Source organism: Protopterus annectens, chromosome 11.part0, assembly GCF_019279795.1.
Source record: "Protopterus annectens isolate FY-2018-M chromosome 11.part0, PAN1.0, whole genome shotgun sequence".
Lineage (NCBI taxonomy): Eukaryota > Metazoa > Chordata > Ceratodontiformes > Protopteridae > Protopterus > Protopterus annectens.
The window spans coordinates 870,901,745-870,924,786 of NC_056745.1; positions in this window are offsets into that span (position 1 = coordinate 870,901,745).

The window sequence follows — 23,042 nt, forward strand, 5'->3', positions numbered from 1 at the left end:
GGGTGTTGTTGTAGTACACGTGCTCACTGGCATGCATTAGCATGAGATCCAGGAGGTGGTGGAGTACCCTGGATGCAGATGCCTGTGAGACTCATATAATGTCCCCAATAGATCTTTCAAAAGTACCTGTAGCTAGAATTTTTAAGGCTACACATACCTTGATATCCACTTGGATGGATTCCACTCTGTTGGTTCTAGCTCTGAGTTGAGGCCAGCACAGCTCAGTGATTTGCTGACGTATGTCTTTGTCCACCTTGTAGCACTCTACTATCTCCAGATCATGTAGCCCCTGGTAGGTTACCCTGGGTCAGTACACTCTTCTCCTCCTCCTTGGTCTGCGGTAGTTGTCAGCATTATCCTCCTCTCTGCCACCAGCCTCTAACACATACTGATGAATCATAGCAATGGCAGCCCCTAACATTTTCCAAGTTAAAATTCCCCTGCATGTATACACCAATGGTGCAGGGTTTGTGGAAAACCATATTGTAAGAGGTTTCCATACTTTATAGTGTTGTGCTGCTGATGCTGCCTGTATGATTGGTTGACTATGATACATTCCAGCTGCCAGCTATATTGCTCATGGCTTTGCTTTAGCCACTGTGAGTGTTAGAGGCATTACTGGTAATTTGTGCATGATTGCCTTTATTCTACTGTTGCCCTCTTTGTAATTAATTTCTACTTGCATCTCCTCCCATTTACAGCTATGCAGCCACCTACTAGCTATATTATATTTGCATGGCCCATTCCGAGTTGCAAGACTCCCATAGTAGTGATTTCTATGTCATCTCACCTTTATTTTGTGCTGTTGCCCTTCAATTTTATTTTACATGTCTCCCCATCTTCAGCTCTGCAGCCACCTGCCTGCTGTATTATATTTGCATGGCCCATTCTGAGTTGCAAGTATCCCATAGTAGTGATTTCTACTTCATTTCTCCTTTATGCTGTTGCCCCTTATTTTTTATTTTACATGTCCTCCCATCTTCAGCTCTGCAGCCACCTGACAGCTGTATTATAATTGCATGTCCCATTCTGAGTTGCAAGACTCCCATAGTAATGATTTCTGTCAGTTCACCTTTATTTTGTGCTGCTGCCCTTCAGTTCTATTTTACATGTCCTCCCATATTCAGTTCTTCAGCCAGCTGCCAGCTGTATTATTGCGGACTTTCACTGGCCCATTGTGGGTTGCAGACTCCCATATTATTGATTTGTACAGCATTTCCCTTGTTCTGCTACTTCCTTTGCCTTTTCCTATATCCTTCCTCTTTGTGCCTGTAGCTAGTGTAAACATCAGGAAATGTCCCTCCCCTGGGTGAGATCATGCTCCTCAGTTCATGAAATAAGAGTAAACAGCCTCAAACACACACACACTCGCTTAGCTGTGCTTAGCTAAACTGAAACCAGCCAACAGAGCTCCAATGTGCTCACAGCAATCATGATACACCCCTTTTCATGTTTCTTGTTCCTCCTGCCTACATGATCATGTTAGAGCACCTACACAGTTAGGTGCAGTCTGACACTTAGAAAAAATCCTAACAAAGTTGTGATTCAGTATAAGTACCCTCACTAACATACCCCACTGCCTTAAGCCCTAGTTACTGCACTAATCACAAGCCTTCCCCCTTAGCAACCACTGTTTCCTGCCTGTGTTTACTTTCTGCATGCCATTGACTATAATGGCAAAATGCAGAAAGTAGTTATAACAAAGTCCCCCCATTTCTAAATTTTCTCTGCCCTCCTACTAGCATAACACTTCCCCTGCCCTCAATGGCCTCATTCGGCCAACTAAAATAAAAGTTTATATATATATATTTTTAAATGGTTTTGGATGCCAATGGGCATATATTTGGCCATTGGCATGCATATCCTATTGACTACATGCTTTCTGGAGCGCTGACATGCCTCAGTTGTGTAATTTGCAGATGTGTATTTGGTTAGTAATCGAATACATTTCTACAACTTACACTGTTCCAGCAAGGAGACATGCCGCTTTGCTGGATCACTAAACCAGCTCATTTGCATGGTTTTCACTAGCAAATGAGTTGATTTGCATCCAGCATGGCTTTCCATGCTGGAACAGTGTAGAGTCACTCGTGCACATCAAAACGACATGTACCTGGATCCCAAAGCAGCCATTTTCCATGCAGGAGTGGCTACACTGTCCTTGCATAGCAAATTATGCTTTGTGAATCCCGGGAAATGTATCAAGATCTGAGTAGGAGTTTTGTCCTTTGCCTTTCAAAGCATTTTGATATCAGAAACGATCACTAGGCTTCCCGATCTGGTTCCATCAACTGCATCAATACATCTTCAGCAAAAGTGACAGTTTGACATTGACTACTACCCTTCTATGCACTTTTATTGTAGATCATCTAAGATGCCTAACAAATGCTCCCAAACAATGGGAAAAGTGGGAATCACTGCCAGGTTCTTCCACTCACATCAGAAAGTACAGATAAATTAGCTGCCTTATGAGTTCTTTAACAATTCTACAAACATCCCTTTGAATTCAAAGGCTTCCAATGTGCTGAAGAGAAAAAACAGTTAACTTTGTCAAATGTCATCTTAGCACCTATAATAATTACTAATCTGGATCCAATAGAATAGGTATCCTCAATTTAATTGTATGTCTTCATAATTTTAAAGGTTTGCCTCCCAGAGACAGAGCGATATTGATACAAGACCACTAAACTGCGCAGCTGAGGAATATGCATAGTTTCTATGATCACTATTAACAACTTGTAATAATGATTTAAGATTGAAATTGATCTGTATGGAGAGGTAAGTGCAGGGTCATTCCACTACTGCCAGATAATAGAGATGTCATCAATGTGTTTCTAAGATGAGGATCTGGCCTGTTGGCCAAAAATAGTAACTGTGTCCATGAGATAAACTATTTCTGGAAATAGCTGATCCATCTTCAGTTCATATAAATTACAGAAGTTTGTGTGGCCTGGAGTTTATGCTTTCATTTTCTAATCAGAAATGAAGTTTGTCTCTTCCAAGGAATTAAGACTTAAAAGTCTTCACTCTTACCCTCCAGAGTAAGAAAGTGCAGACTATCCCCGGGATTCATCAAGCTCTGCACGGCATGCAGGAATAGTGCAAGAGCTGCTGCATGCAGTATGGCCACAGAGAGATCCAGGAACAAGCTCCTGGGATGTGCATGAGTGATCCTGCACTATTCCTGCACTGACACAGCTCCAGTATGCTAGTTACGGGTCTATACTATAACATCGAAGTTTTTAAACATCGAATGTTATAATATCGAACCTGTAATGTCGAACGCTGAAAACAGCAAAGGTACAGGACACTGAATTCTTTCCCAGGGAAAGAATTCGGTGGGCCGTTGCTGTGGCTTCACTGTTTTCAGCGTTTGATATGTTGGAACATTATGGGTCGGGTTCATGTAAGTGTGTGATTGTGTGTAGGTTAGGGTTGGTGGTGGGTTAAGTGAGTTAGGGTTAGGGAGCGGGTCAGGTAAGTGTGCGGTTGTGTGGACGATAGGGTTAGGGGGTGGGTTAGGTGAGTTAGGGTTAGGGCGCGGGTCAGGTAAGTGTGCGATTGTGTGTCGGTTAGGGTTAGGGGTGGGTTAGGTGAAGTAGGGTTAAGGCGCAGGTGAGGTGAGTGCGATAGTGACGGACCTTAGGGTTAGGGTTGGGTTAAGGTAAGTGGATAGCTAGTATTGTATGTAAAGTTTAGTTTAGGTTTAGGTGTAGGAATTTAAGTGCATGTGTGTGGATTGCTGTTTTTTGTGTGTGTTTGTGTTGTGTGTATGTTTCTCGGAATAGCGATTTTTTTCCCTGGGAAAAAATTCGATATTCTGACTGTTTGATGTTTTCAGATTTCGGTGTTTGGGGTTCGATATTATAACATTCGATGTTTAAAAACTTCAATGTTATAATATAGACTCCTAATTACCCTATTTGCAGGTTAAAATTATGCAAATTAGGTGAATTGGCGATCCAGGAAGCTGGCAGTCATCCGTGCAGGAGTGGTGCAACCTGAAGAAATATATTCAGCTAGTAGCAGAATACATTTCTGTAAACTACAAAATGGAGCCATGACAGCTCCAAATAAAGGGTGTATATAATGTGGAAGGCAAGTTAATGGCCAATGGCCAAATATATGGCCATTGGCATGGAAAATTGGTTCAAAATAACAAAAAAAAAATTAAAGAGAGATTATATGAGCATGGGTTAGATATAAGAAAGGGAGATTTGAAAAAATGGCCTTGCTAGACATATTGTCAATCATCCAGACCATACTTTTGGATTTTTTGTCTTGGAATGTGTGCCCAGGGAATACCGGGGGTGGGCCGTGGGAAGATATATTGGAACAGCAAAGAAAAAAGAGCCAGCAAACAGTAATTCCAGTGTAGCCTTCTGGCAAAGGAATATTTTATTCCATGAAGACTAAGTAAAAAATTAACCCAGTGGGTCATACCGGTTTCGGCATAAGCCTTCTTCAGCAACCACACACAAAAAAATCCCGTGAAGACTATTCATTTACATACATTTATTTTCAATGTAATGGCTCCCTCTAGTGGATAGAAAATACATTGCAAAACTAAATCACAAAAGTAATATATTACAAAATCTTGAAATATCCAAGAAATATATAAAAAAATTATATATCCATGTGTACAGAAATCCAATAGTAAATATATAAATGATGATCCATTGCAGGATCCTTCAAAACTGGTCATTCAACCCAGGTGAAAATAGAGCTCCCAATTTAACAATCCATTTTTTTTCTTTATTCGTTAATAATTCATGTAATACATGAACCTCATTGCTCTTAAACCTGATACGGTCAATGACAATGAAGCTAAAAATCCATGTGGGATGTTTGAGCATGTGTTTATATAAGGAACTCAAAACTTTTTTGTTTCTGATATCACTTAAGTGTTCAACAACCCTTAATTTAAAGGGTTGTGAAATTTGTCCCACATAAAATGCCAGCAGCTACATTGGGCTAAATAAATAACCCAACTGGTACTGCAGTTAGCAAAAAAGGAAACATTATAGATGTGTGGAGAATTATGAGAAGTAAAACTATCTGACTTGAGCACCCTCGGATAATATGAACAGTACCCACATGGATGACATCCCAGCAAAAGTTGCCCAGTTACTGTAGTTTGAACAGGGGGATTGGGAAAATGATTATACACCCTTTTGTAATAACTGAATAAGGATCCCAATGACCGCCCCTTCCAAAAGGTATAAGAACACCGATCCTTAATATAATTGTTTATTATATTATCTGACTGTAACAAGTACCAGTGTCTTTGGATGATATTCATGAAACCCCTGGTGTTTCTGCAATAAGTAGTGACCAATCTGGGCTCCTGAGATTGGTCTGTACACTTAAGATGGTATGATAACAACTGTGACCTATCATGTTGGTTAGCAAACCGACTGGCCCTGGTGATATCACCTGCTTGATACCCCCTGTTTTTAAATCTGGCTATTAGTTCCTGTCGATGGTAGGCATACATGGAGGAATCAGAGCAAATTCTCCTAATACGGAGAAATTGTGATTTGGGGATATTCCTGATGGCATGTTGTGGGTGGAAGCTTGTGGCATGAAGTAGGGTGTTAAACTGAGGAAACTTTCTAAATACCTCACTCTCCAAAGTGTCTGATTCAGTTCTCCTAATTGACACATCCAGGAAAGTTATTTTTGATCTATTATAAGTTAACTTAAATTCAACACCCCACTTAATTGGAATTCAAATATTCCAAAAATTCAAGAAGAAATGCCTCATCCACTCTCCACACCAACCAACAGTAATCAATATATCTGCTCCGAATATCTAATTCAATCATGAAGATGTTATGGTTAATATCATAAATCAATTGCTTCTCCATGTAGGCCATGAACAGATCTGCATATATAGGGGCAAAAGAGGCCCCCATAGCAGTACCTTGAGTCTGCCAAAAACACTTATCTTTGAAATAAAAGACATTGTGGGTGAGTACCAGTTTGGCCATACAAACCAGAAGAGTGTTAAAACTCGGTTTGTACATATTCGCCCGATCAAGCCAATATTGCAAAGCAGTGAGTCCTGCCCAATGGGGAATACTAGTATACAGGGAGGTGACATCCAAAGTAGATAAGAGCCAGTCAGATTCCAGTTGCATATCTGATATGATGGCAAGAAACTGTGTGGTGTCCTGTATTCTCGCCTATACCAAGGGTAACAAAGGTTTCAGATATTGTGTAAGGAATTCCGACAGGGGCTCAGTCAAGTAGCCTCTGCCAGAGACAATTGGTCAATCAGGCAGTCTGTTGGGATGCTTATGGATCTTAGGCAAAAAGTAAATGTATTGTTGTCTGGGGTGATTAACCTTGAGGTGATAACAGGTATCATGAGAGATGATGCCTTCCTCTTCTGCTAGATCGAAAAATTTATCAGTGTCTTCTTTGAATTTACTGGTTGGATCAGTAGGCATTGCCTTATAATGAAATTCATTAGACAGTTGTCGCTCTGCCTCAGCCTCATAGTCAACCCAATTGTGAACCACCACTGCCCCACCCTTGTCCACCAGCAAAATAGCAATGTCATGATTCTTAATAAGATGTTCAACACATAACCTTTCTTGTTGATTAAGATTATCCTTAATCATATTACACTTGCTCAAATTCAGATGTAAATCTTTGAGAACCTCATTTTGAAAAGACTGTACAATGGGTGACACTAGTGGCTTGAACTGTGAGGGTCTGAATCAAAAAATTCCAAGGCCAAAGTGATCCAACTTTTCCCCTTCCTGGTTGTGAAAACACATTCTTAAATTAAGGGTACAGCAAAAATGTAAAACATATTGTGAAAAATGATGCTCCGGAACACAAAAACCTGGTGCAAAACTCAAACCTTTATTTAAAACCTGAAGTTGTTGTCCATTGAATGTAACAGAAGATATATTGTGTACATTATTCACTTCAACATTTAAATTTTGGTCATATTCTGGAGAATCACCCCAAGATCCATGATGTCTTTTGTGTTTCCTACACCCCCCATCTCTGAAGTCTGTACCTAAAGGGATCCCCCCCCCGTCAACTTGTGCTCTAAATTGTTCCTCTTGGGAACTGGTGAAACTCTGGTGTGGCTATCCTCCCAGTCTGTGTTCGATGACGATTCATCCCCAAAAGATGCAGACTCCTTATCTCTTTTCTTGAGTATAGACCTAGGTCAAGAGACCCTAGATTTCTTGGGGGTTTGGACAGGTGTAACAAATTTGACCCTGGGACGCACCTCAAAGATCTTGCCTATATCATAATCTCCCACATCACGAGTAAACTTTTTGATTTTTCTGTCCTTCAACCCAGAATCCAATTCCAACAGATCCTTACCAAGTTTATCAATGCAAATGTTATAACATGGGAATGATGAGAACTCATCAAATTCTTTGCTTAAACTCAAGACCCGAGTAGTTTGTTCTTCCACCTTCCTCTCATAGTAGTTGGTCAATATATTAACAAAAATCATAGAGACCTGTTGTTGTGCCTCAGACCATTGGGCCAAAAGACAGTCAACTGGTTCAGCAACCATAGGTTGCAACCATATTCTTACTCCCCACGGTGCAATTTTTCTCCGTTGATATGCCAGAAACAACCTAACATGCCAAACATTTTCCTTAGTGTAATAAGGGTTTTAGTCAACTTCATAAAAGCTGATCTACAATCCTGAGTGGGATCCTGAACTCCAGAGAAATTATTAACATTACCTGACCCCAGGCCAAAAATACCCAAATCCCCAGAGTCCGATGAAAGACCCTTAATAATGGTTGCCAAATCCCTCACAATCCTATGCAGAAATGAAGTAACATGTAAGTGTAGGTATAATAACAGTGGAGCACCGATTACCTGAGCTGGCCAAAGCAGCAGGATAGATTGTAGCATGTGTGCAATATGCAGGGCTCTGTGTCTTAGGTTGTTGTGTGTTGTATATTGTGTGAAAGTGGTCAGCATGTAGGCATGGAGGATTGTGTCCCAGTGGTCAGTGGCCAGTACTGTTGATGACAGGGCCAAGTTCTCACAACTGCAGTGCCAAACACAATGCATCCCAGCAAGACACAATCCATCAGTAATCCATACTAATTGTTCAGATGTAATATCTGTCACCATCTAAAGGATGGATATGTCATGAATGTGGGCCCAGACATACAAATAGTACACAGGTGGAAGTACCCTAGACAGAGAGTGTATAAAATGTTACTGTAAAATGGACACACCTTTGGAATTGTACATACAGGTTAGCAGCACATTAGTTGGTTGTGTAGTATGGTATACAGATGTAGTCTGGCCAAACACTTGCAGACCACAAAAGGCACAGGTATGAAGTACTGAGAAACTGCTGATATCCCTGCACAAGCCAGCATAAGTGGAATGCCCCACATATATCTGTGAGCCAGCTGCAAGTAGCTTCCATAGCACACATGCACCCTGTTCACCCTACCATCAGCCACAGGTACCTCACAGGTCTTATCCTGCTGTTGGGAATGAGTACAATGTGACCCCCACCTCTGTATAGGAATAGCCACAGAATGCAGCATACTGAAGAGGTGTCCCATGCAGGTTTGCCCCTAGTTTTAAGCAGCACCCTGCCAGCATCCGCACCAATGGATCAATAAGGACAGAAACTATTGACATTAACACCTTGCACACCTACCCTATCACCCCAGGGGAATATAGTGGCTTGCAGCCTGGGACTGTAGGAGTGACACAATGCACTGGGCTGCTACAGATGGCCTGCATCACTAACAAATGCCCTTCAGTCCTCTGTCAAAGGCCTGTGTCTCATTCATACTGCCAATGTATGTTATCTCATGGACTCCCAAATAACAACATAACACAGTCCACAGAACACAAATGCAAGACCATGTTGACAAATCCCAGTAGCATGTCCACCATGTCCTACTGCATGAACTGTGGACCAACCCCTAAATACTGCTGAGATGAAGTGATAACTATAGGGATACTTATCAGATAACATTTGCATAATGTTCGGAAGAGGATAGAATAACAGAGGGGGGAGGTAGAAGCATGAACACCATGGAGTGTGTGGTCTGAAACTCAGATGTGTGCACATAATATCCCTGCCTGCAAACACAGCAATGGATGGCTATAAACCTGCTTGCAAACCACAAAGTGAATGGGTAATGACCAGAAATATGAGCCCTGCCTCTGGGTAACCTGTATGAATCTGTACTGCTGTGAGGTATGGCCACAGCAGGATATGGCCATACTGTGACATCAATGAATGTACAAGCATTGGATCTTCAGCCACCACAGTACCAAGGTGCTGAACCATTTACACAGACCCATCAGCAAGTGTCTGCAGCTCCCCCTCCAGAATGGCAAGATTGTGCAAGAATATGTAGGCTGCAGACCACAATACTGGACACAGCTTCATTCATCTTGTGTTCCCCAGGAAATTACTGCAAGCAAATGTGTATATCTGTCAGTAGTTGATGACATAAAACATCACAGTGTAAAACAGTACATATGTCTGAATATCTCTGCTAACACTAAAACCATGTAGCAGAAGCAGCACAGACACAATTAGTTACAGTATCCCATTATCCTTTGCCCATTGTGAGCCCATATTGTAAACCAATCTACATATATCCTGCAGAAACAGGTTGCTAGCTGTAGGTGTAGAACACAAATGCCTGCAGTGGTGTACAATCTACCTGGAATGGATTCACACATCCAATACAGAAAGTCATACTGGGCATGCTACCACACTTAAAGAAACAAAGGCCATGTCTGACAACAAAATACTGTAAGGTCATACTGGGCATGCTCCCACACTTATAGAAATGAAGCCCATGTCTGGCAACAGCAGTGGACTATACATATCTGTCAGTCACAGATGTTTGTGTACACACTCCACATTGCACACCAGTCATGCTTTGCACACACATCAGATAGGAATACACACATATATCCAAGGACAACACGCTATAATAGGCCAAACATACACATTTATAGATGTGTGGAAGAGAGTGACAGACAGTGACAAAGAGTTTCCCATCATGAGGCCTGTTCCACCCAGCACACATCCAATTGGTTAATACCACATGATGTGCAAATGTCTATCACTGTAGACATTTGCTTCTGGTATCCCTCAGCACTATAGTGTATGTGGTGCTTGTGATAACTGTGTAACATGACTGTACAAGTCATTATTCATCTAGCAGTTCTATACATGTACCTGTTAAATGTAAACCTGTCTGTGACTGAGTGTTGTGTGTGTGCTTCCAGACGAATGGTTTATGGCCCATTCACACACACTGCACTCCCCATTGCCCTACTTTGGCAAGCCTGCTGATGTCATTCTCTCTGAAATACACCTTTGAAGAACAGCTAACCCTATAAGCTCGGTGGTGCATGCTAAAACTGCATAATGCTATAGTGTGACGAACTATTTAGGTCGGAGTTCTCATCCCAGACATGGCAACTGTAAGACTTGGTGTGTGTAGGGAACAATGCTTTTGAGGCCAGTCACTACACTGTCCATTGGCTTACTTTGGCAAGCCTGCTGATGTCATTTACCTTGAAATATACCTCTGGAGAAGGACTAGCCCTTTAAGCTCCCCCGTGCACGATATAACTGTGTGATGCTCTAGTGTGTTGCATTAGATAGGTAGCAGTTCTAATCTCAGACATAGAAACTGTGAGACTCTGTGTGTGTGTGTGTGTGTGTGTGTGTGTGTGTGTGTGTGTGTGTGTGTGTGTGTGTGTGTGTGTGTGTGTGTGTGTAGAGATCAATGCCTTTTGAGGCCAGTCACAGTGACTAGCCTCTATATTGCCCTACTTTTGCAAGCATGCTAATGTCATTCACCTTGAAATACACCTTTGGAGAAGGGTTATACCTATAATCTCAGTGGGGCTTATTATAACTGCGTAACGCAATAGTGTGATGTGCTACTTAGGTAAGAATTCTAATCCCACACATGGCAATTGTGAAACTCTGTGTTTGTTTGTGTGTGTAGGAATCAATGCTTTGGAGGCCATTCACAGCCACTACATTTTTCATTGCCCTACTTTGGTAAGCCTGCTGATGTCATTCACCTTGAAATACACATTTGGGGAAAGAGTAGTCCTGTAAGCTTTGCGGCATGTGCTATAACTGCATAATGCTATAGTGTGATATACTAGTTAGGTAGGAGTTCTAATGTCAGACATGGTAACTGTGAGAGTTTGTGTGTGTGTGTTGGGGTGGGTCAATGCTTTTGAGGCCATTCACAGTCACTACACTTTCCATTGCCCTGCTTTGGCAAGCCTGCTGATGTCATTCACCTTGAAATAGACCTTTGGGGAAGGGCTAGCCTATAAGCTCTGTGGCATGTGTGATAAATGCAGTACACTGTAGTAGCAATACATAGCTAGATAGGGGTTTGAATCTCAGTATTGGCAAGTGTGTGTGTGTGTGTGTGTGTGTGTGTGTGTGTGTGTGTGTGTGTGTGTGTGTGTGTGTGTGTGTGTGTGTGATCAGTATCCTGTGTGGAGGTTGCTGTGATCCTGTAATAACAAAATGCATTGTGGGGTGGGTTTCACAATTTTTTTACATTGAGGACCTACTATATGTCACAATGTCCACCTTACAAGGACAACAGATGTAAAACAGCGGAGAGGCGGGTGTAGACAATCCATTCCCCTACATGTGACATTATGGATTGGGGAACAACATAGGTAACCCTTGTGTTACCCAGAGAACACTCTCCACCCATGTCTCATACACAAACACACTTGTCTAGGCAACAATCACTATGTTGGTAGTTCCCTGCATATTGGCCACAGATAGTAACCATGGTGTATTTGCAGTGGACTACAGAGGACATGGCACCCTGTTCCATCCCTACAATAGGCAAATAATTGCTTACAGTGGTACTTTGCTATGTTCCCCACTGGACACATGCAACAACTGTAGAGTCAGCAAATGTAACCCACAAAGGAAATGCCATGCCTTATACACATGCCCTGTATGGACAGATGCCACTAACATCACTGAATACCTGTGTCATGCTGTCAATGTAGGTGCAGGATCAACCTCAGTTCCATAGCCAGTTCTCACCACATGAGGTCAGGAATGCCACATCAGATGATAATCTGTCCACACAACATGCCGCAGACACCTCAGGTACACCTCCACATGCCACAGAACATGCATGTTGGACATTTGCACAACCCAGACACCATCCATGTTATGGAATATAGAACACGTGCATGGCAAACATTGCACAGCATTGGGCACCCACAATAGTAACCCAGATGAGTGGATTGTGAATACAATACCCGTCTGTGTGGGCCAATACAGGAACTACACCCCAGAGACCCACTGCAGACCAATGTCATGTGGCCTGATGCCAAGGTTTACCCTTTGCCTAGCCTTGTACAGCCTTCTGGCACAGTCAACTACTACACACCTGTGAGGCAATGAACCCATGCATGTCAGTACTGGAAAATCTGTGTGTGTGTGTGTGTGTGTGTGTGTGTGTGTGTGTGTGTGTGCGTGTGTGTGTGTGTGTGTGTGTGTGTGTTTGTGGAGATTAATGATTTGGAAGCAATTCACACTCACTACACCTCCCATTGCCCTACTGTAGCATGCCTTCTGATGTCAGTCACCTTGACATACCCTTTGCCCATATATCAGCCTGATAACCTTTGTGGTGCATGTGATACATGCATAATACTGTAGTGTAGCAAGCTAGTAAGTTAGGAATTCTAATCCTGACCCTGCCAACTGTGATAATTTGCATGAGTCCCTGAGAAAGAGTGGTTGTGTATTTAATTGACATCTGCTTTTGTGGACAGGCACATGTGCGACACTAACCTTTTCCCTCCTTTATCACTGTTGCTGATGTCACTCACCTTCAAAGATACCTTTGGACAGTTCTCCAGCATGTAAGCTCTGTGGCACATGCAGAAACTGCATGAAAATGTAATAGCAATACATAGTCAGGCAGGGATTTGTGACCCTGTACTGGTAAGTATATGACACAAACATACTTAGCTCTTGCTCTCTTACTCCCTCTCTGGTGGATGTGGAAAAGTACACCTGCTTTGCTTAGGCAACAGTTTGTGTTTTATAAGTGATGCTCATGCTCAACTGATGGCCTGTGAATGAATTTCAGTCCTCCACTAGCTGACTGCATGAGGAACAGCAGTGGTAACATTCCCATAGCCAGTTGCATGGAAACACACTCCTATAACTAGGAACATCATGTGGGTGTTGGCCCTTTTCATTCACTGTGAGCAGGAAGTCATGTCAGTGTTTGGCAAACAGCATCACAGAGGGTTGTGGGATATACCTCTTTCAACATACACTGTGGAGACAGGCCAAAAACAGGAGGGGGATGTTCCAGACATGAGGACAGAATGTAAGTCTTGCTCTTCTACATTTGAAGTAATGCTGGTTTAACAGGGTTTGTGTGGATATGACTGGTCTACATGATTTAATGTGGTTGAGGAAACCCTCACCTGTAGGGCTATCTGCAGACTGGCCAGTGTTTGGAGTCTTACATGTGTTGTGTTACTCACACGTTTCCTATCTTTAGAAATGCAGTAGCATACTCTGAGGATTACAGTCAGTACATGATGACAGCCATGTGAGTTACTGACTTCATATTCCTCAGAAGACATATGTCACAACAAACCCTGTTACACCAGTAAATGTATGAGTTTATCATAGCAACATGTCAATACTGGCCATGTGTTTGTGCCTTCAGCCACAACTCTGTCAAACTTTGTACATATGTCATGCAGTATTAAGTGCATATGTTCAGTACACCATTATTTACTGACATAATACCTGATAAGTCAGTGAGATATCAGAGTGCTAGACATGTTATGTATAGTAGGGCTTATAGTTGAGGACAAGACCTGGATATTCTGTTGTAGTGTGTACAGTAGTGAGGTCTGTGTACTTATGGTGATTGTCGACAAAGTGTGTATTGTGAATATGTACCTTGGCCTCTGTACAGACTGTGGTAGATGTCATTGCTCTTGGTCCTGTTCTATCTGATGTTGCATGCTACTCTAGTGTATGGTACCCTGTCGGTGTATATGTTTGTAGTGCCAAACTGACACATGTCCCATACCACAGACAGACATCAGAATACACTGTGTATTGGCCCAGTATATGTAGGGTTATTGTGTGAGTGGCACATATGAGTATGGTGTGGATCACACAGTCCATATACTGTAATATTAAGCACGCTTACCATATGTTACTGTGGCTGTATTCAGATTGGTTGTGGGTATGCGCTTTCACACAGGTGTCTGTTACTCCATGCTATTACATGCCTGTAGAGCCTGCTATATTTGCAGGTACATGTGTATTCCCCCATAATAAATGTAGGCCAATGTTGTGGCAGTCTGCCTGGAGTTTGCACAGTGCTTTGTGACTTGTCTAGCAGCTCAGTGTACTTACCCAGTGTGATGTTACATCCAGATATTTGTCAGATGTACTGTTTCCAGGCCACCATAACAGTTGTGTATTTCTGACAAAGCAGTGGGATATTGTACAGATGTATGTCACTAACTAGTGGGTAGTATGTGGGCTTGTGACCTCTGCACCTCCAGTTATTATTTGTCACGACAGACAGGAGTGTGTGAATGCATAAACTGTGTAATGATTATCTATTCCAGTATTTTCATTATATCCCTATTTACATGGCTGTAAACATCCACTTGGTCAGGCTTGGTCCACATGTCTTGCACTAAGTTCTGTGTATACCTCTAAACTGATCAGAGTGTGTCAGACTGTCCACATTTATTGGACGCATCTCTGCTGTATTCTACAGGATCATTACAGTGATATCTGTGGTACTGCACTATGGTGATCTTATGATGTCTGTCAGTAACTGATGGCATACATATCAATATCAGATGTGACGTCACACACATTTCTGTGAAGACTACCCCTGTTACAGTAGCAACAGTCTACATTTATACCTGCAATACTTACATGACATCCCCTTGGACTAAGAGGTTGCAACTATTGCTGCTGAGGTATGACTCCTCTACATGTTATGGACATATGTTATACATATATATGTGTGTGTGTGTGTGTGTGTGTGTGTGTGTGTGTGTGTGTGTGTGTGTGTGTGTGTGTGTGTATATATATATATATATATATATATATATATATATATATATATATACATATATATATATATATATATATATATATATATATATATATATATATATATATATATATATATACACACACACACACACACACACACACAAATATATATATTGACACCATGTGTGTCATTGAGGGAGTTTAATTATTAATTGGGCTGTTGTGATGTGGTGTGTGGAGGTATGGGGTTGCCTTAGCTGTGTTGCTAATGAGTGTGTGTATGCATGCACACGGTTCTGCCATGTGGCTGCCCTATACAGGGGTTTGTTAGACAGCTGCAGACCGTACATTGCAAGGTGTGCAGTTCATTGTCTCTGGCCTTGAACACGAGAACTGTGCCTGCCAGGAGTTCCACGGGCACCACAAGGTACAAGCCACAATATGGTACTCTCCCCTGATGATGACATATGTATGTTGGATCCATGTCCCTCTTGGGTCTGGCCAGGGCCACATGCATGTGGCCTGCTGTGGTGTGGACAGTGCCCCCCTGAAGGTCTGGGGCTGGTACTGCCACTACTGGAGCGGCTTTGTGTTCTGGCATGTCCATGTTGACCTCCAGCTGTTGGTGTTGCTGGCCTCTGTCTACATGGCTGTTGCATCACTCCCACTATATGCTCAAGCACAGACATTCCACTGTCGAGGATTCCCACCATCTCACCCAACCGTGTATCCATGACCTTTGAAAAATAACGGAGGGCACTTGCAAGATCATGGATGTTATCATAACAGCTGAATGAGTAGCCCTCTGCAACCTCAGAGCCTGTCTGGTGTACTGTCCCATACATGCCTGCACCACCATGATGGCCTGAAACATGTGTCTGGTGGCACCAGATGTGGCACTTCTGCCAGGGGTATGATTACCAGCAGCCCTCCGATGAGCACCCCTGTACATCTGCCTATGTGGTACCCTGCCGGACAAATGGCTATGGCTGCTGTGTCCAGACACACATGTCATAGATACCACACTGTAATGTCCCATGCCACCAACCTCCAACTGTCCCTCAGCTATGGCCACTGGTGATGGGGTATGTATAGGCAATATGACTGTGTGCAGGGATGGTGTGGATAACAGTGGGATGTCAAATGATGGGGCAGCATCAACCCCTGACAACCCCGCCTGTGGCTCAACACACCTATCATCATTTTCAGTGTCTGTATGGACACCAACATCAGATTGCCTGCAGAAGGGACCCAGACCCACCTTGCCACCTGTGAGGGGAAAACAAGAAAAGCACTTTAAGACCTGTAAGTCATTGCTTAACAGTATACACACACACACACACACACACACACACACACACACACACACACACACACACACACACACACACACACACTCAACCTGACATTCCACCACACTACTTACCTGTCCCTGAGTTTACAGAATGTCCCAAGTTTTCTCTCTTATTTTTCCCATCCTGCATCAGTCTTGAATAATTACAGTCAATAATACCAATCATTAATGTATCATTCTTCTAATTGCTCATAAAAGTGATCACAAAAACATGACCTGTTACTCCATTAACACTTTAACTTAATTGGAGTCATTTTTTCAAAGACTCCCTGATGTCATCAAGTGTGCACCCTGGTTTTGTCCAGACATCTTGAGCATGGCCCCATATGTTATGGGCTACTAATGTCAGTCAGTAATGTCACACACTGGAGTTTCATACTTAACTATTGTTCAGTAAATGCAAGAACTGTTGCTGTATTAACTTTTTATGTGGACCACAGTAATATTTGGAAACACTCTCTGGTGTTGTCTAGTAATTCCCCAATGCATCTTTAGTGCTGAATACTTGGGTATTATTTCACCTTTCTGCTGATTGCAATTAAAAGAAGTATCCCTGGTGTCTAGTTTTCCCTCCCCATGCATTTTTCATGCTGCAGACTACTATTTACGAGCTTTCCTGTGACTACATTTCAGAAAAGTATTCCTGGTGTCTAATGTGTCTGTCCATGTCCATCTACTGCATGATTCCTAAGGGAAGTTGAGAGGTATGAACAAGAACCACACTCAGACATGTGCATACATCGCCACACACACCAACACACACACACACACACACACACACACACACACACACACACACATACACACAAACACACACACACACACACACACACACACACACACACACACACACACACACACACACACACACACACATTCTACATACATCAACCCCCCTTCCACTCCACCAGCTAGCACTTACAGACTTATTCACCCCCCCCACACACACACACTTACAGGTGAGGTTGCACAAAGATATTACACACAGACCTCTCATTACCCATCTGTCAACATTCATGACATATGGCAGTCAACAGCATGAAATGCAGCTATAGTCAGTCCCTGTTACCAACATTATACATCTCTGTGATGCATGGGTGGTGTTAGTAGGTTATGCCCTTTCCACTGGAACACACTGCACCCATGTACATAGTATTGCTGTGTACCTGTTCTGCACCCTGACATGTACTGTGCACCATACATCACAGGTGTACACACCATTGCTGAATGTGTATATGTGTGTCAGTTATGTTTGCTCTGCTGCTCACATCCCCTATGTGTTTGTCCGACACATACCTGGGATGATATGTGGACAGATGTCATTTGTGAATGCCCGATGTCTTATTTACAGATCTCATCATCAGCAGTGCATGTATGGTCAATAAAGTACAATTACAGTGACAACGTTCAAATCATACCATGGCTATGGGGAGTGTACACACCCTTATTGATATGGCACCCTCTTCCCTGATATGCCGTGGGGCCACATTACTGCATATGTTAACATTACATGAACCTGATATGTGACATATGACCTGTGCAATCAAATGCAGTACCAAACAAATGTGTTAGTTATGCAGATGCTGACAGAGATGCATACAATTTGTGGGTGTATATGTGTGCATACCCTTATCATGATGGTTTGTTGCACCAACTGTTATGTGTACAACAGCAGTCACTATTCCTGGAAGGGGTATACTAACATGGGCCATCTGCATTTGCCAGTATTTGGTCACTCTGCCCTACAAATGTTCCCCAACTCTGCATGATTGCAAGGCCAACTCATGCACACAGCCCTTGGAAGTCACACAGTGCTGTGACTATTAATGTGGAGTCAAGGCTATGTCTGCCACAATTCATGACCTTTACTGGGTGCAGATACAGCCATTCTTAGCGAGCTTTGGATCTCTGCTTCAGTGCACTGTTGTGTTTCAGGATGACTCTCCCTCCCCATCCTCAGCCTTTTTGCAGATGCTTGACAACTATGGCCTACATGTGTGTCATTTTGCAGTGTCCCAAACTCTGAACACCATGTGTACCAGCCTAGTCTCTGCTAATGAATGGCAAACATACAGGTGTACACTGGCACCAGCAAGGTACAGGTGGTGATGGTGGGCCTGAGGTGGGGTGAGGTGTTGGTTGTGCAGCACATGTATCTTAACTGATACTGTCTATAGGTTTCCAACTTGGTCCTGGTACACCAGTACACATTGCAACGCATGCCTTTGGGGGACTTTTGCGGTTATGCATACGCTACCTGTAGAGAGCCCTGGCTGATGTTTCCTGTGGTACAGCTGTCCCATCTGATTACCCTAACCCATGGGCCACACTTATGCAGAGTCCAGGCAATTACTGACACAGGTACTGCACAGCCAGTACTTGCTAGACATTCCCGCAACTCCCTCAGTGTTGTGGCATGTTATTAGGCAGCCTGACCCAGAGACTCCCCAGACTCTGGAATAGACTGCCCATACATGTCAGGCAGAGCACATCTATGGCCCTCTTCAAAAAGAACCTTGAAGATTGGATGGGAGAAAGGAAATTCACCCCGAGATCATGTCAGTCACCCTGCTAGACAGGGGTCTAGGGAAGTAAATAGTGTGGGAAGAAATAACCAGGGAATTGTTATGGCTAGGCTTGTATAGGCTCTAGGGTTGATCGCCTAGTACCAACCTATGAACTTATGACCAGTTTGCAATGTGTCATCATCTGTCTTGGATGGCCATCTGTTTATTTTCTACATTAATCCTGTCCCATGCATCCTCGCCACATACATGACTGTCTGCACTGTTTGCCATGGTATATGCAATAGTGCGGTAAGGCTACATGTCCAACTCCTGGGTGCTACCTGTTGGGTATGAGATCCATTCCATGGCTTGAAAGATGTGTGCAAGTCATGGCTGCCTCTGTTGCAGGTAAGTGGGCACATTTGATGGCCAAACGTCTTGGAGAGCAGACCATTTTTTGGTATGACACTGAGGACCTGAACTTGCTGGAAGGTCCATGCTCATGAAGAGTGCATGCTGTCAGTTTCTCAAAAGCTGCCTCCACAATATGTTATTTGGAGTGTATGCACACATATGTTTCCAGTGTTTGTGAAGGTATAACTTCCTCATATTTGCTTTCCTAACATAGGATTCCATATTACACGTTCATTGCTCATGTTACGACCACATTACAGGTTGTAAGGGTTGTGGAATGCAGTATTATGATATGCTGCAGTGTAGATCTGTAAAGGTTGACATTGTAATAGTGATATATATACACTGTTGTAGCACTGTATAAGGGTGATGTTTCAGATATGTCCCTACTGTAGGCCATTTGTCCCACCATTATGTTCATCTCTGTGCACACATCTTGCAATGACAGGTTGTTAGTTATATTGCAGGACTATTGCATACCCTTCAGATATATCACCATGGTGACCACTGTGATGCAGTGCAGTTAACAGCAACAATAAGTGAACATGTACAGAATGCACTATGGATATGTGTGTTAAATGTGTGCATGGAATATACCATGGCCATAACATGACTGGTGTATTGACCAACATGAACACACACCATACTCACCAGCTACAGGCTGCTGCCCCGGAGATATACCAGAGGACCTACATAGTTGTGTGAGAGATGTGATGTCAGTAGCCACAACTGTGACACTGGAACAGGGTAGGAGCAGCATTACAGTACATCAACAATACAAACCCACAATACTACAGATTATGCACATCTGTTTATTACTACAATGCAGCAGCAGACTATATATATTTCATCTCAAATATGCATGATTAAACTCTACAGCTGCAGATGGATACGCAACAGTGGTCTACTGATGTGCCCTGTAGCCTTACCTGCACACTCCTCAGCCATTGTGTGGGTAGCACCCACCTCCAGTATGCTCTCCGCTAGGTCTTGTGTTTGCAGGTGAGCAGGTACCCCGAGGCTGGTGAGGAGCTCCACAGCATGTGTCGGGGGATGGATGACATGACCCCCCCCCCCTGTGGCAAGCTGATGTCAGACCTGCTTATAACTTCAGCTATGCAGGCCATCATTTACCCTGTGGACAAGATCATTCCACAGTGCGATCCTCTCCTGCAGATCATGAGCTGTATGTCCAAACAGGGTGTGGCACTGCTGTACCAGGTATGTAATGATGACATCATTCTCCTGGGGTATGCAGATCAGTAGTGTCTAACGAGACATTGTGCCTGAAAGACATAAAGAAGAAAACAGGTCTGAAGACCTCATACTGCAAGGTTATAATAGTTGTTAATACACATCTCTGTCTCCCCCCCCCCACCATATCTACAACAACAATCTGATCACACAACTCAACTGGTATGTCTACAGCAGACCTACTGTTAGGACATATATCATACTGTACAACAATTTGTGCAATGTGTTTCTTGTCATGTTCCATGTTCAAACACTATCACTGGTGGCCTGTTATGAACAATGACACCTGGATGCCATTGTAAGGGCCACCATGGTTCCATATATACATGTGTTCTGTTTGCTATGTGACTGCTGCATATCTATTATTTTGTGCTAATGGGGATATCTATGTATGCTGTTAGAAATAATCCTGGCATGTGTGGACTATTACTACCCACATATGTTCTATAACAGTGACACAGTAGCATGTTTGGGAAGACATTTGCCAGCAGAACCACCTCTCCCACCTCATCTGACCATGTTACCAGCCACATCACTTCTGGGACCCACCCAGGGACCTCATCATCTACTGGTCCTGCACCACCTTCAGGTGGAACCACCTCAGGAGATGGTGTTCGGCCCCCCAGGAGCACACACAGACAGGATCCTGTCACCTGAAGTTAGGTCTAAGGTCTGGTGCATAGGGAGCTCTACAGAGACGTGAGGCCCTCAGTACACAATCACAGGTCCACATGCTCCTCCTGCTCAGCCCCCATCCCAGGCAACTTCAGGGCCATGAAAATACTGTTTTGACTGCCCATGGATGGGGACCATGGACCCATTGTTTCCATATCGAGGCACATGAGCTTCCACATTACAAACAACACTCCCCATCCAAGGTGTTTACCCAACACGTGTCATATACCACCCCTGTATGCTGTCTTGTCTGTCTTCAAACCCAACCTACCTCCCCAAATATACCTACTATCCTTCCCCAAAATGCCAATCCCACCTTCACAAACAAGGGCAATGTGTTCCAAACACGGATTTCACACCAGACATAATGGTCCATTTTTACACCCACTTACTGCTATATATATTTATGTGCGTATTGATATGTATGATGTTCTCTCACACATATCATACAGCGGTGTCATTCAATAGTAGGGGACATGTATATATATATATATATATATATATATATATATATATATATATATGTATGTGTGTGTGTGGGGGGGGTGCAGGGGTGCATTCAAACATCAGGTCCACACTCTCTAACTCTACTTCCTTCACAGCTGCACTGTTCTGCCTTGCTACAATGCAGACAGGTGTCACATGTGGACACAGCCTAACATTGGGGGGGGTATATATAGGTGCAGATTGCAGGTAAGCCTATTACACACCTATGGCATTTGTGCATGCTACATTACATGTTAACATGACTGTCCTGCAAGTGGTGGGCTCTGAAACTCATGTATCTATCATAACGGCATTACTTCCTCCATCAGCTATTTGCCAGACTAATATACATGTCTTGCAGTACAGTACACACACTATGATGGCGTACATCATGTCCTTCAGTGCTGATCTGCACAGTTGACAGGGATGTCCCACTGCCCACGGGGACAGACACTATTGTCCATAGCAGTTGTTCAGCAGGACATCATTACAACAACAACTCCTGATGGGACTTATAAATCATTCTACATCATCTATCCCATTATTATAGACCAAGTACTACATTCAGTTACATGCATATATGTTTTCCATATCTGTTGTAGGATTGTCATCTCTTCTGGATACAGTTTGATGCGTCCTCTTAGTTATTTGGGATGTCTGTAGGTTCAGTTGAACAACTTTTTATTTACTGATTATTTGCTTGTTTGTTTGTTTGTTCTTTTTTTCTTTGTCTCTCTCTCTCTCTCTCTCTCTCTCTCTCTTACTCCCTGTCTCCACTACAGGGATTGAGCTGCTATGAATAGATTGCAGCATGGCTTTTGTAGGTGATGCACATGATCAGGTGATGGCCTCTGCACCAGTCAGTGTCCACCACTTGCTACCTGCATGCAGCCAGCTTTGTAGTACTTCCAATTACCACTGTCATGGCAACTCAATACTATAAATTACTAAATCATATGGGCATTGTCCCTTTACCTTTCCTGTATGGAGGACATCCTTCCTGTGTGTGGGCAGCAGTGTTACAGACAGCAGGTAGACATACCTCTTACAACAGGACTTGAAGACACAGGCCAACTACATATTTGTATAAGGTTCCAGACCTACAGACAGTGTGAGTAGTGTAGTTATATGCATTGTATACTGCTAGTTTTACAGGGTCTGTGTGTACATACTAGTTTAGCATGGAATGCAGTCTGTCTGCATAATTCTCAACTGTGGGCCTATCCACATGATGGCCAGTGAATTGGCTGTT